At 47.9% G+C, this 13,219-nt stretch overlaps 1 pseudogene; it reads right to left on the bottom strand.

Annotated features, from left to right (window-relative positions):
* Nucleotides 1-2,550: 2,550 nt before the first annotated feature.
* LOC105489165 (UL16-binding protein 1-like) lies at nucleotides 2,551-8,666 on the bottom strand (annotated as a pseudogene).
* Nucleotides 8,667-13,219: the final 4,553 nt, after the last annotated feature.

A 13,219-nucleotide genomic window follows, 5' to 3' on the forward strand; every position in this document is an offset into this window, starting at 1 on the left:
ATAGCCTTATATTATAGTTTGAAATCGGACAATGTAATGCCTCTGGCTTTGTTCTTTTTGCTTATGGTTGTTTTGGCTATTTGAGCTCTGTTTAAATTCCAAATAATTTTTAGATTAGATTTTTCTAATTCTGTGAAAAATGATGTTGGTATTTTGATAGGGATAGCATTGCATCTATAAGTTGCTTTTGGAAGTATGACCATTTTACCTATATTGATTCTACCAACCCATGAGCATAAAATATTTTTTCCATTTATTTGTGCTGTCTCTGATTTTTTTCAGCAATGTTTTGTAGTTTTCTTGGAAAGATTTTTCATCTCTTTGGTTATATGAACTACTAGGCATGTCATTTTTTTTTTTTGTGGCTGTTGTAAATGCAATTGTGTTCTTGCTTTCATTCTCGGCTGGAATGTTATTGGTGTATAAGAATGCTCCTGATTGTATACATTGATTTTGTATCCTGAAACTTTACTGAATTGATGTATCAGTTTCAGGAGCCTTTTGACAGGGTCTTTAGGGTTTACTATATATGGAATCACATCATTGGCAAAGAGAGATGTTTGACTTTTTCTTTTCCTGTTTGAAAGCCTTTCCTTCACTTGCCGATTGCTCTGGCTAGAATTTTTTTGTCCCCAGTACACTCTGCTCTCAATCAAATAGGCTGAAGAGCAGTCTCCTGTTCTGTGATCAACAAGTTTATTAAAAGATTCCATGCAGATGAAGCTCTATACCTGTTGCAAGCCAAGGTTTCTCCTCTTTGGAAAGATTCTCTGGGCACCCAGGCGAGTACACATATTTCCAAATTCTGCCCAGCCTGGAGGTCTCCAACCACGGTACCACCACCTTCAGGTCTCTGGGGGTTACAGCATCCACTGCAGCTCCCCTTCTGCACCTGGGGTTTTTCTTTCTGAGCCCATTCACTCTCACAGCTCTCTCATTCATTCAGTCGTTCCCTCTGCCTCCAACCACCACTTAAATCATGTTAGGCTCACTTGGTGATACAGAGAAGAATCATCCTCTGTGGGTCTGAAAAAGACTCTGGATTCCTGGTAAGTGGGTCCTGGATCCCCCTGGTTGCTGGAGAAAGTGGTGAGGATCCTTCATGGATGGGGAGGTGAGTGAGGTTTGTGTGGGTAAAAGTGCCAGGCTGAGATGGGGAACTAAAGGATGTGACTTGGGTGGCGGCAGTGAAAGGTGAAGAGAGGGGTGAAAAATGTCTGGTGAGCCCCTGGGTGCAGGTGAGTGTCTGCAGCAAAGTACAGGGGAAAGATCAAGGGTAGGGAACCCTGGGGGTGCTGGAGGGCTTGTTTGGTAGAGAGTGTGTGAGAGCAGACTGTGTGGTTGTTAGCGGTGTCTGTGGTCACATCTTTGCTGGATCTCCCTCCCTACTTTTTCTCTCTCTTTATTTTTACCTCTTCAAAGAGACCCCATGTTTGTGAAGGGGCCACGGCCTGGACTCAGAGCTCCAGCTCTCCTCAGGGTGGGCCTAGCATTTGCTGACTTCTGGATGGGCCACAGGGCTCATAACTGAAAAAGGAAACCTTCCCTGAGTCCTCAGCATGTGCAAGGACAGGGTTCCTGGCATGATCTACTCATTTCGTCATCTGTATTCATAGCATTTGTTATTTTCCACATGTGGACATCCATGCCTAGAAAGCTGAAGAACCTCACACAAGAATATTCAGCCACAATGTCAGCTAACTTCCATTATGAATGTGTGATCTCTAGATCATGGCCATTACAGTCACCTGTGGCCACCCTATCCCCATCCTGGGCTGGCCTGCGTCTGGTGGCCAGGAGTCTGCAGCAGGGGTGAGGCAGGAGGGCCCAGGTGTGCACAGAGGCCCCTCCTTCTGTCACCTGGCTGTCCTGCCCAGGACTCTCCTGACAGCCTTCTGCCTTCTTCCTGTTCCCCCAGTCACTGGCCCAGGTCACCCAGCCTCAGGGGTGGTGCTACCAAGGCCTTCCCAGTAGCCTCCTCCCAGGACTAACCAGGGCTCCTGTCCCCAGACTTGTGCATGGGAGACTCTTGTCACACACAGATCCCTGGACCCGCCAAGCTCTGCCCCTCCCAAGTCTGAGAACTGCCCACCCCCATATGCCTGTTGTCCTCCAGACCACGTGACTCCTCCTGGACAGAGGCTCTAGTGCATCAGGCCAGAACCTTCTAGGTTCCTGTGTCCCTGCTCAGTCACAGAGGTGACTGCCATCCCATGTCGCTGTCTTCAAGCATAGACAGGCCCTGGGCTTGGCCCAGGCCTCCTCCCCTTTCCCACAGCATCAGGACCCTGGGGATTGAAGGTCACCAGGTGCAGGTTCTCCCCACACGAAGACTATGTGGAGTGGGAGGTCTGTGCCTATTTCTTTCATTTAATGGCGAAAGGGCTGAGTGACTGGGGGAAGAGTGAGACTCAGGCTCCACCAGTCTTCACTCCAGGCTAAGCTGTCTCTAGCAGGCTGGGGCCACTGGGCCCCTCACTTCCCTCCTACTTCTGCCCACAGTTCCAGATGCCTCCATGGTGACTGAGACGAGGATGTGCTGGGGATTCCTCAGTTGTGGGTGGGTGGAGTGACCACAGGGATGAGCTGCATGGAGAGGGGGTGAAGCTGTAGACTCAGGCCTGGTCGACCATCAATGGCTGTGCCCTAAAGTGAGCCCCAGACAAAAGGAGAACCCTCCCTCAGCTCCTGTGCCCATGGAAATCCAGCCCTTCACGGATCTGAGTCTCATCTGGATTAGGACATACATTTAGAAAGTGAGGAAGGAACTCTGGGCCTGAGCTGCTTCAGTCTCTAGAGGGGCCTGGGGGTTGCCTGCAGGGGACGAGGGGGCAGGAGAAGCTGCCTGAGGCTGAGAACAGAGGGTGAGAGGGAAACACCCGGAGGCCCTGGCTTTGCAGGAGGAGGAGGAGCTGTGCTGCATTTATGGAATTATTTACCTCTTCACATCAATTTCTAAAAAGTAAGTTTTCTTGAATTTTTGGATGTGCTTTTTAAATAGTATGACAAATTATGAAATAAGCAAGAACCACAGTTGCTGCAGCACAGTCCAGAGAACTTCTCTTTCTGCCCACTTCAGGCTCTGGTGCCCCCTTCATCTTTAATGACATCATCTGATGACCCATACTTCAGTGTTTTTCCTCCAAACCAGGGCACTCTCCTAATAACCACAATATGATTGCCAAAGCAGATTTCACATCCACACGTGACACCATCTCACACTCATGTTCCTCTCAAGGTTCACCAATTGTTTCCGTCATGTCTGTCACAGACAGAGATCTGAGAGATGAGGCATTTCCTATCTCCCTATTTTGCTGAAGATACAGGAGATGGTATTTTATTTGTACCATTTGTTGATCTTTACATTTTGGAACATACATGGAGAAATTCAGATTGATGTGGTTAATATTTTTATGTGTCACTCAGAAGTCATTAGTGTATTTGTGACTTCCAAATCCTTCCAGCATTTTGGTTTCATTTTTGCTAGTTCAGAGTTTCTAGGTTGATGTAGACTAAAACAGAAATCTTTCACTAAACTTGCTAAGTCTGGAACTCCTGCTGGTCTAGAAATACACAGGAGGTGGTGGGCAGGTGGCCAGCCAGAAGGGCGAGTTTGATCGAGGCCGTGCTCACAGGGGCTTTTTGGTATCATCTTCAACCTTCTGAAAGGACACAAATGTTGGTTTAAGAGGTGGAGGAGAACACAGACCATCCAGGCAATCCTTCCCTAGTCATTCCACGTCTCAGAGCCCCCTGCACTAAGGAACCTGTTTTTTCCCTTGAGTCCCAACCCTGGTGCCTGCAGCTTGGACCAACCTCCTTCTTCCTTTGTCACATCACAGAGTCAGCCCAGGCCCTGCACCTGACCAGGGGATGGAGTGGAGGGTCCTGCAGGACTGAAGCTGGTAGTGATGGGCCTGCTTCCTCACTCAAGGCCCTCTCTACCCTCTGATGAGAGGGCCTAAAACATGGCAAAAGGTTGAGGAACTCATCCAAAGAGGGGGCTCTGTATTCCTGTGCCCTTGGCCTTGGGTGGGCCTGCAGGCAACATCCCTCCTTCTCCTTCCTCAGCCTCTCCACACTGGGAGCAGCACCCATAGCTCCGAAGGTGACCGTCCCTGTTCCACATTATTCATTGCTGGTCCAGCCCAGTGGTGCCCATGGAACTCCAGCAACAGCTCAGCTCCCCTGTGTCTCAGTCCACTCTGCTCCAGACCGGGCAATCAGCTGGCTCAGGACCTTGAGTACATAGAAGGCAGGATGTCAGGGGAGCTGCCTCATGGCCCGGACTCGAACCCCATGGGTCCATGGGACTGACTTTTTAAAAAACCTTCTCATGAGCAGCCTCTACTCTTCACCTTCCACCTTAATCGCTGAACTCAAGCCACTTTCTGTGGGAAGACAGCTGTGAATTTCCTCCTTTTGAATTAGGTGTACCAAGGCTCTCCCAGCACTCCACCTCCTGGTACTAGACCCAGATCTCTCTTTTAGCCTCAGAGATGGAATCCCGCTTCCCTTGTCACACCCGTGTAAAGCTACCAAAATGCACCTAGCCCAACTAAGAGGACTGCCCATGCCCGGGCCCTCAAATCTGAGGAGATGCCTCCTCAGCTCCTGCCACCCCAGGTCATCCTGCAAGGCAGAGGTTTTGTCCCCCTCTGATGTGGGGCAGCCCCTGGGACAGGTCCTGGGGTAGGAAGGGAGAAGGGGTGTCCCTGTCCTCAGGGAGCTCACACAGCTGCTGAGGGAAGCAAGGTGACAGCACAGCCCACCCTCCTGCGGTGGTGGAAGAGGAGGTCATGCCCCAGGGCAGGGGAAGGGAGGATCTCAGGGCTGTCATTGGAGGGGGTTTGGTTGGATTTCTAGAAACAGAGCAGAAGAAGGGAAAGGAAAAGTGGTCCCAGGAGGAGGGAACATTAAGCATAAAATTCTGGAAACACCATGTTGCCCAGTTTCAAGGCTGGTGAGAAATCCACAGTGAGGGGAGCAGAAGCAAGTGTAGGGAGGAAAAGGAGTCAGGAGGGAGAAGGGAGAGGAGGATGGGAGAGCACAGGCATGCCAGCTCCCCGAGGAGGAGCCCCCCAAGAGGGGGTTATGTTCACACTCACTCACACACACACTCACACTCTCTCTCACACACATACATGCACACGCACACACCTGGCTGATTAGATCTGAACTCAAGACCTTTGTTTTCTTCTCACTGACTTGCTTCAGCGTTTTTACCCAGTGTATCAAGAATTCCTCAAGCCAAGTTTCAGTCTCCCATTGAAATCTTCTGGAAGAACATGGTCACATCCTTGTTCTTATCCCACTTCTCTTTCATCTTGGCGCCAAGATAAAGCACTGTCCACTTTCTGTTGTTTGGGTCAAAGAGGAGAAACCTCTGTCCATTGAAGAGGAACTGCCAAGGTCCTCTGCCATGTCCATGGGCTTCGTGCTCACAAGACATCTGGGCCTGCAGAATGAGGGGCTCTGCCCCGTTGGAAAGAGATCAGCTCTGATCTTGATAAGTCCTGAGCCCCGCCCTGCTTCCTTTCCTGGCTCCTGGACTTGCTCTTTCTGCTGCATCCTGCCCATGCTTCTCAGCCTCTTGTGTGACACAAACTTCTGGTTTATTTTTTACATGAAACCAATAAATACCTCTAAGTTACTATCCTGTCTGCTTCCTCCTGTCCTGGACAATTTTAACTTACCGCTGGGTATTCAATTCTCCACTCAAATGTCAGGCAGCTGCCCTTTGAGGAAATCCACCACGTCTCTTAGGGTTTCAGTCTGTTCTTCCCAGGCTTTTGTGACATTGACTTTCTTCCCCAGAGGAGCAAAGGCTTTGGCCTTATGGTTAACACAGTCATAGTAAAGAAAAGGCCTTTTATCTACCTGGCCTTGAACTTCACACCACTGTGGTTCAGGTCTGAACTCAGGAGTGATGGTGAAGTCATAGCAAAGACAGTGTTCGTCTGTGGAAGAAAAACACAGGAGGGGGTTGGTGTGGGGGGAAGTGGAACCTGAGACCCCTCCTCTTCCTTATGGTGACTGCAAGTGAAGGACTCTGAGGGGCTAGGCTGGCAGAGCAAGATGTGCCCCAGCCAGGACTGTCATGTCAACTAGTTAAAGACTAGAGCGTCTCCCTTATGTGAGTTCAAGACGAGGATGCTCCCTGCAGCCAAAAAAACACATGTCCCCCCCCAAGACATATCCCACCTGGGCTCTGCCCACGTCAGTCAGCACATGACCCTGTCACTGGAGGTGCCAGGGCTGCTGTGGCAGGAAAAAGGCCTCGATGAGGATGACCTTCGGCAGCAGCCTCGGTGGACTGCGGGAGGTGGGAGAAGGTGTGGGGGATGCCCTGGATGCTCCAGCACAGTGGATGGGGTGAAGACAGAATCCAACTTGAATTAAAAAAGAGGTTATTGTCATAGTCACAGGATTTAACACATTGGCAAAGCCCCTGGCCATCATGCCCACCTGCTATGAGAATGCATTCCTGGAACCCTGGAAAAGGGATGGTTCACAGGGCTAGAAGTGGAAAACCTAGAACTTCTTTTTTTTTTTTTTTTTTTTGAGACGGAGTCTTACTCTGTCGCCCAGGCTGGAGTGCAGTGGCGTGATCTCGGCTCACTGCAAGCTCCACCTCCTGGGTTCCCGCTATTCTCCTGCCTCAGCCTCCCGAGCAGCTGGGACTATAGGCACCTGCCACCACGCCCGGCTATTTTTTTTTTTTTTTTTTTTTTAGTAGAAAGGGGGTTTCACCAGGTTAGCCAGGTTGGTCTCGATCTCCTGACCTCGTGATCCACCCGCCTTGGCCTCCCAAAGTGCTGGGATTACAGGCGTGAGCCACTGCGCCTGGCCCCGAAAATCTAGAACTTCTAAGGCAGGGTGTAGAGGAAGGGATCACAGGCTCAGAGAAGCGCCCATACCAGGGAGGTCTGAGTGTGAAAATCCAGAACAATGTCCATCCTCTGTGCTCATAGGAGGCCTGGAGGACTCCTGTTTACCCAGCATATAAAGCAGGCCCTGGGAGAAGGCAGCAGACTGTCAAGCTCAGGAATGCCTGTTGCTGAAGGCCGGGGTTGGGGGTAGGAAATGCTCTTCCCTAAATGGCTCCCGGGAGTAATGATCTGAAATAACTGATCCCAGGTGGAGGCTGTCACCTGTCAGGAGCACAGAAGATGCAATGATGCAAATAATTAGAGAAGTCACAATGCCAGCTGGAGTCCTGAGCCACAGAGAGCTACGCTCATGGCTCATAGAACAAGGGGGACCAAGAGGCAAAACAGATGGAGACTCACCCGGATCCTGCTGGACTTTAACTACAATAAATAAAGACAAAACAGAGAGCTGGATCATCCGGAGGCAGAAAGTGGACATTTCATTAGAAAACTGTATTACTTTGCCGAGTTTCCAGCACTAAGCCACTTCTCAGACAGACCCAGGATCCATTACTAGAAGCAGAGTCCACATTCCAATGAGGAAAGACCCTTCAACCTCACAACAAGTGCAAAGCTTCTTTTCCGACTTCCCCACATAAACGCATGGCCCGCAGAGCTTGCTGTGAGGGGCTGTATTGTGAATATAAGGGGCTTGCTGGCAACATAGTCCCTGTTGTCACTGATCAACTCTGCTGTGGTATCTTGATAGCAGCCACAGACAATCCATGCGTGATGAATGTGGCTGGACCTGTCACTAGGGCCCTAGGACTCAGTACACATTAGATTCTAGAAGCATCTGTGGTCAAAAAACATTTTGTGTAGAGTCCATAACAATTCCTCACTGGAGAATCAACAGGGTCACCTAGTGCCCAGAAGGAAGGCCATGCCACTGGCAGCAGGAAATACATCACACCCTTCAACAGTGGTTCTCGTTTTATCCTACACCCTGGCAGATATGGGGCCTCCAGCCATGGGAGGGCAGTGACCACACAGCCTCAGAGCGGCCCATTACGGGGTGGGCTCCTCACCCTGTATGTCATTAGGAAGATAGGCCCGGCAGTGAGAAGACGCAGGTGCTTCTCCTGCGATGGGGAGGAGCAGGGCCACAGGGAACCGAGAAGCTGCAGAAGCAGTTGGCCCCAATCCCCAGGACACCACATAGCTGCACCCCCTCACCCTCAGCTCACACCCGAGGCTTCAGGGGATGACCCTGATGGCCCTGGTGGACCATAGATGCCACTCAGCTGCAAAGGAGGGGAGAGTAGGCCCCAAACCATGAACCCCCACTGCCATCATATCCACACCACCCAGAAGCCACAGGCAGGCTAGGACGTGCTTCTGACTTTTGGAGTTGCAGCTGAGACCCCACCTGGAGATGTTACCCTAGGGGATGGGCCATCAACTGTTGTGTCACTGTGTGTATCCTCATCTGGGGTCAGCAACCTAGGATAGTGTCCAAATCTGGGCCCTTTTTTATTTTCAGGTTGTCCTGGCCGGCTGTTGCTCTACAAAGGGACAGGACTTGACACACAGACAGAAAACCCATGCCCTGAAAAGACCAAAGTGCTTCCTGCGTTCCTTTCTAGAAAGAGTTTGCCAACTCCTGCCTACCTTTCTATATGACGCTGGCTTCCCAATAGGAAGAATAGGCGAATCTAGGCTCCAAGGGCCAAAGTAGATGCTTCTACTCACCTGCGTTCTCAGGGTCGTCCTGAGGGAAATGGCACTTTCCATCCCCCCCTGAACAGGTTCTCTTGGGAGCTCGGGGTGTGTTTACTGGGATGTGTCCTCAACAAGGGGAAAAAGGTGCTGGTTGGTGGGGGAGGTGGTGAGAGTTGCTTCATGGATAGGGAGGTGAGGGAGGCCTGTGGGGTGACAGGGCTGGGCTGAGATTGAAGGTAAAAGTGTGTGACCTATTTGGTGGCAGTGTGTTGTTGTCATTTATTACTGGATGAATGAAGGGGGACGAATGCAGAAATTAAGACAAAGACAAGAAGATACGTTTTGAAGAAGGGGTCGCAGACTCTTTGCCTCTAGTGAACAAGGGCCCTGAGCTTTTATAGCCCTTCACTTTTATTAGGTAGAAAGAGCAGGGAGGGAGAGGTAACAGTTGGTCAGCTGTTTGATTTATCACAGGTATACAAAATTGTTTTCTTTGTACAACAGGCTTCAGATGTTTCTACAGATAGTCACGAGGAACACTGCACTGCGGCGAGTGAGCACCCTCCGTAATCCTTCTGGCAGCAGATGCAGTTTGTCAGCTTTCCAACATTCTGCTTTTACGAGAACAGTTTTCCGTTTACTCATATAGGCTCCAGTGGTGTACTGAGTTGGTCACGACCCCCATTTTTTCTTGGGTCTGCAACATCTCCCCCTTTTCGTTTATGCATAATTGGATAAAGGTAATCACAGGTTGTGTAGCTCTCAATTGCTGTTTGGTGGTCCAGCTGATTTTGCAGACTATGAACAGAAAACAGAAACATAATAACATTAATCCAATAGTTATATATCAAAAAAAAAAGACATTGAGGTGCAGTTTGAAGTAGGTCCAAGGGTTAAGGCTCTCCAAACCTTGCTGAAATTCTGCCCAAGTTTCTAAAGAGGGCTGAAACGCTTGAGTCTGCTTATTTAGGTTAAGGATTTTACTTTGTAAATCATTAATATCAAAAGCAACATTGGATGTTAAAGCTTCCTGTAAATGGGCTTTTACAAGGCTCCATGGATATTCATTTTGATTATATTTCAAATACACAAATATGGGTATGGTTAAAACAACAATGCAGTTGCTGCTGTAACTACAAACTTTGTACTTGTTCTCTTAGCCACAGAACAGTAGTCTTTAACATTGCCACTTCTGTTTGTATCTCAGTGTTAATTTTATTTTGAAATAGCCATGCCTGGTCGGCTGTACGTGTCCAGTTTTCTACATATTGAGCTGTTTGAATGGAGATTGTGCCTTGCTACTGAAGACACCACAACAGAGGTTATTAATGTAACTAAGGAGACTATAGCAAAAATTATCACGCCCAAGGTTCTACGAGCATGATGAGTAAACTGAGAAAAAAGGAGTTTTATAAGACCTAAAGTGGGAGTGGCCGCTCAAGGCTCAGACAAAATTACAGGAATTCATAAGCCAGGAATGTGACCTAGAATTATTAGGGTAGATATACTGTGTGTTTGTATGGTGCTAGTATTAAGGCAATGATACAGTTGACAGGAATCACAAGTCAACTGGGCATCATCCATCTGGAGTTGGTCCTCTTTTGCTACTAGAAAAACATAGGGATTAAAAACACAAATTGTAAATTGAGTGGTAATATTTTCTACAAGAGTAACATTAAAACTGCATTTAGCTCTGTCACTATTACTGAATAATGCTTCAACTTAAATGCTGCCATCCATAAATGGGAATGCTGCTTTCCAAATCGATTTCTGAATTGGACCTCTTTTTCCTTGATAATGCCATTGAGGTAAAGGTGGGCTAAAGCCTGTACCGTACTGAGCAATTTGTGGGGCAGATTGGGATTGACTCCCAATGCGATGGGGCAAAGAGATGTCAGAGTTTTGCCACTAGTGCCAGCAAAGTTCATGTCATGAGGTTTGATGCTCATCTCCCCCAACAAAATAACCACGGGGACCCCAGTCAATAATGTCTCCTATTGGCATGGACTGTTGTCTAGCTAGGGAGCCAAGACACTGGGTCCAAGGAGGAGGGTTAGAATTATTAGAGGGAGCCCACTCTGTATGATTAATACAATCTGGGCGATTGGGCCAGGAGTGATTAGTAGCTACACCAGTAATATTAATAGAGCTAAGGCCCAATAGGCACATACATTTTTCGTGGTAACTCAACCATGCCTGGGATTGAATTGTAAGACAACTGCGGTTGAGTGATGTATTCTAGGTGATGCATATAGGAAGTCCTTCCAATGGAGCGGTGTAATTAATACCATTGTTCTGAGAGTCTAATTGCTCTGTGTTAGGGTCCTGGTGCCCATGCTCCTTGATCATGATATAGGTCCGGATGAATGTCACTCCACAGTACGGGTCGTACTACTGGGGGGTTGGGAACATATATGCCTAATAAGTCTTTGCCTCTGCACAGGGAAAACATACCGCACAGGATATTACTGCTAGCATGGCCATAAACATGGAGTCAGGAGTTTTGGCCTGACTCTGATGCTCCAGTAGTTTCTCAGTTTCCTGTGTGGTTTTTTTTGATCTATGAAACACAAGCATACCCTCATCCCCATGTCAGTAAATCCACCGGGCCTTTTCATTGTTCTTCCTCTGAGTATTTCCATAATACCTTTGGGTAAACTTTTTTTCCTCTAACATTTGCCAATGTCATTCTGCCAGAGTCTTATTATCTGTACCAGGAGTTAAAAAATGTAAATAAAGCTAAATGTAGTTTTGTTTGAGGTAACAGCTAGTCTCCTACTGCCCCTTTCTGTTTATTTAACATACGTTGTAATGTTTGATGTGCTTGCTCTATGATGCCTTTTCCTTTAGGATTATAAGGTATTCTTGTTTATGAGTGACTGCCCATAACTAAAAAATGTTGAAAAGTATCACTAACATAAGTACGTCCATTGTCAGTTTTTATTTGTTTAGGGACCTCCATATGGGCAACTGATGACAAACAGTGTTGTCAGATATGGCCACCTCTTTCCTTTGGCATGTGGCATGTATCATATGAGAGTAAGTGTCTATTTTCACATGAACATAACTAAGTTTTCCAAAGGTTGCTATGTGTGTAACATTTATTTGCTAGATTTCATTTGGAGCTAAGCCTCGTGGATTACATCTTTCCACAGGTATAACAGCAGGGGCATGTTGACAAGTGAGGCAGGCTTGCACTATAGCTCCAGCCTGGCTGTGAGGCAGATGAAACATACAAGTAAGGGCAGAAGTGTTTTGATGCAGTAATGCATGAGAAGCTTGAGCTTGTTGAAATATAGAGCTAATCAATGCATCTGGTCTCTCATTACCTAGAGATAGAGTCCCAGAAAATTGTGTGTGACAGTGAATATGAAAAATATGGAAAGGAGCAGCATGAGAGTGAACAGCATGCTGAAGCCTTAAAAACAAGTTAAACAGTTCTGGGTCTAGGGTGCTTTCAACAGTGGCATTCTCAATGTGACTGGCTACATTTACAACATAAGCTGAATCACAGACAATATTAATAGGAGTTGAAGCGGTGAGCTGTAAAACCTGAATAACTGCCATGAATTCTGAGCATTGAGCTGCAACTCTAGCGGTTTCTATTGTTTGAGTATGCTTAGGTCCATAAATAGCTGCTCAGCCTTTGGAAGAGCCATCAGTAAAATAAGTCTGGCCACCTGGAAGGAGGATAAAGGGGTGAACTTTATAAAATTGTAAAATTTTGTCTGAAGGGTAATGAGTTTTTATTGCACCCATCGGTTTAATTTGTGCATTAATAGCTCTTAAATGATGTCGTTTGCATTCTCAAAAGTTGGAGTTAAGGTGAGGGGATTGGGAGGGAAGTGTCTGCTGAGACCCTGGTTGTGAGCAAGTGCAGCAAAGGGCAGGGGGAAGTTGAAGGACAGGGAGCCTTGGGGATGCTGGAGGGTTTGTGTGGTGGAGAGCCAGTGAGAAAAGAGCATCTGTGTTTGTCTGGGATGTCTATGCTTGCATTTCTGCAAGATCCCCTGCCTCACTTCTGGTCCTGACCATGTCTGTGTCCTGGTAGCTCAGGCTCCTTCCGCCCCAGGGTGCAGTGGAGGTGCCAGCCTCACCAGAGAGTCTCGCCACGCCCGCTCGTCCCCTCTAATCCTCTTCCCTCCCAACCTCTGTTATAGGAGATAGAAAGAACTCATTTAGGTAGATAGGGTAAAGAGAGTCCCAGGCAAAAAAAAACTTCCTTTTAACAAAAAGAAGCTCAGAAATCGCTCCCTTTCTAAACTCAAGCACTTCAAAGAAGTCACTTCTCTTCTTACAAAGAGAGCCTAGAAGATCAGGCTATAAAACGCAGATCAGCGACTCGGGCACGGAAGGAGGAGCTTGCTGGGTAATGACCAACCTTCACATACATAGAGTGGGCCCCCGCAAAAACAGTGGGTCTCAATGAGCACATTCCTGTCCATTTCTTTCTCCTTTCTTTCTTCCTTCCTTCTTGCCTTCCTTCTTTCTGTCTTTTTTTTTTTTTTTTCCCCCCCGAGTTTCGCTCTTGTCGCCCAGGCTGAAGTGCAATGGCGCGATCTCGGCTCACTGCAGCCTCCGCCACCCGGGTTCAAGCGATTCTCCTGCCTCAGCGTCCTAAGTAG

Source organism: Macaca nemestrina, chromosome 5 (assembly GCF_043159975.1).
Source record: "Macaca nemestrina isolate mMacNem1 chromosome 5, mMacNem.hap1, whole genome shotgun sequence".
In the NCBI taxonomy this organism is placed as follows: Eukaryota; Metazoa; Chordata; class Mammalia; order Primates; family Cercopithecidae; genus Macaca; species Macaca nemestrina.